The following is a 2625-nucleotide window of genomic DNA, read 5'->3' on the forward strand; positions in this document are numbered from 1 at the left end:
ACCAAAAAGTCCCCTTTACAAAGCCCAAAAGAGCCCTTATATAGACACAAAGGTTAATAACCATCATTCTGTGGTTAGTAACTACCCCCCAAATACGTGATTTGGGTGAGGTTAATTAACCTCTGCAAAATTAACCTTAAATGACAAAGATCATTAACTAAAATTTATGACTGGGAACATGTCTTCAGATGGTCGAATCATTGATTTGTTGAGTTATTTGATACAGACTCTTCCTCATGATCATCTCCAAGTTTGATAAAGAAACAATCATTCACAATATCAATTTCTCATGCACTGACTATAGTCTAGATAGTGATACTACAACCTTGTCTTCCCATTGATATAGGTTATAGAATTCTCAATCCTTTGGGACTGATTTTGATGAGCCATTATCATTTACACCTGTTAACCACTGCACAGATGTTTGATAGCAATACATAGTGTCCAGCTTTGTCAGGCTCTAACTGAAAAAGGTGTTCTGCCACAAGCTCTCCTAGTTGGACGTTAGAATAGGTCTTGCAACCACCAAGCAGTGTTTGCCAGACCATAATACCAAGTTTAAATGGCATGGATTTGATAAAATCTTCGGCCTCAATTAACTGTCCAGCATGTCCAAGGAGATCAACCATGCAAGCATAATGCTCTTCTCTTGCTATGATACCATGACCCCTACTCATCAATTGGAAGTAGTAATGGCCTTCTGCTACAAGGCCCTTATTGTAGCAAGCATGAAGAACTCCAAGAAAGGTTATATGGTCAGGCTTTATTAATGTACATTACATTTGGTAAAACAGTGTCAAGGCATCCACACCATGCCTGTGCATTTCATACCCATGGTAAATGAGTTGGGTTTCATATCTTCTAGCTGCATTTTCTCAAAAAGTACCAAGGCATCACTAGCAAGCCTGTTCTGAACATATCCTGCAATCATTGCGCTCCATGAAACAACGTTTCTAAGAAGCCTTGCTATATCTATACTTCGGCATTTGGCATACATGTCAATGAGAGTAGTTCCTACAACAAGACTTGATTCAAACCCCCTTTTAATGATGCAAGTGTGAACACCCATGCCTTGTTGGACAGCTCCTAGATGGGCACAGGCAGAGAGCAAATTCACTGTTGATATTAAATTGGGCATTACATTTGACAGTTGCATTTGATTAAAGAGCATTATAGCTTCATTGGCTTGTCCATTTTTAGCATACCTAGCAAGCATTGCATTCCATGTCACCACATCCTTTCTTGACAATTCCTCAAATAGCTGGTTTGCAATAGCCACATCACCGCATTTGGGATAGATATCTACCAGTGTGGTTGTTATGAATATATCAGAATCTAATTATTTCATATTAATCTAACAATGAATCAATTTGCCCTGCTCTAGGGCACCCAAAGTACCATAAGAAAATGAAGAAAAAACCATTGTAACAGAGTCGGGTATAACATTTTGAAGTTGCATTTGATGGAAAAGTGTGAGGGCCTCTTCAGCATGCTCAGTCCGAGCAAAAGAAGAAATCATTGCAGTCCGAAAATGACGCCTCTGTATCTATCAATCATTTCATTAAACACTTCACGAGCATCCTCAACACATCCACATTCAGCATGCGTATCTATGAGGGCATTTCCTACAAAAACATTAGATTCCAAACCACATCTCAATATGTGATGATGGATGGCTTTACCCGTTTGCAGAGCTAACAGCTTCCCACATGCCTTGAGCACAATCGAAAATGTAAAATGGTCTAGATGTATGCCTGCTTGCCGCATTTGATTATAGAGTACAAGGGCTTCCTTGCTCGAGTTCTCTTTGATTAATATATTCCACATGGAAAGGGGCGGATCATAAATTTGATCAAAAATCAGGCGTGCATCAGCTAAACTCCTTAGTTTCGTATACATAATTATAAGTTGGGCGGCCAAACGAGTATTTTTACGAAGTCCAGAGATGAGAATGTGAGCGTGCAAATGCCTCACCAACTTCAGTTCAGTACACGACTGCATTCTTTCTTCAATGCCTGTGGAAATCAAGGTGTGAAATTTATGATGCATGCTAACCGCAGAATTTTTATTGCCGTAAAGGTTACGATGAGGAAATGGTATGAGAAAGAGTCACCCTCGAAATGCCTCTATCATTTGCTTGTCTGGTTTCTCGTAATGATCAGATTTCTCTCCAACTAGGTATGTCTCTCTTTGCATATAAACATTACGAAGAATGGTCTGTACGGTTCCATTAAATTGTCGCAAGGGATGTTGTCACTGCTGCACATTTTGGGCAAGGAGCATAGAACCATATATACTTGTCGTGGCCTCATATGGTTATCTGTTGAGAATTGCATCCCAATGTGCAGGCGTTACCATCATGAAAAGGTGGCAAATTAGATGTTCTTTCTCTTTGATAATACATCACCTTTGATGTTGTGCTCAGCCAAGATAACTTTCTCACCCCTTTCTTTTTTATATTTCAAACCATTTGATTTGGAATTTCAAACAGTTTAATAACGTTTCGAAGAGGTTAAGAAATACACATTTTTGGAGAGGTTAATTAACCTACTCTAAAATGCATAATTGGAAAGTTATCATTAACCTGCTTGAGAGGTTAAGAAAAATGCGTTTTTGGAGAGGTTA

At 38.9% G+C, this 2625-nt stretch overlaps 1 pseudogene; it reads right to left on the bottom strand.

The window, feature by feature from the left end:
* Window positions 1–392: 392 nt before the first annotated feature.
* Window positions 393–2088, bottom strand: LOC149542590 (pentatricopeptide repeat-containing protein At3g12770 pseudogene; annotated as a pseudogene).
* Window positions 2089–2625: the final 537 nt, after the last annotated feature.

The sequence above is a fragment of the Cupressus sempervirens genome, chromosome 8 (assembly GCF_028749045.1).
Source record: "Cupressus sempervirens isolate cs-2001-9-10 chromosome 8, ASM2874904v1, whole genome shotgun sequence".
In the NCBI taxonomy this organism is placed as follows: Eukaryota; Viridiplantae; Streptophyta; class Pinopsida; order Cupressales; family Cupressaceae; genus Cupressus; species Cupressus sempervirens.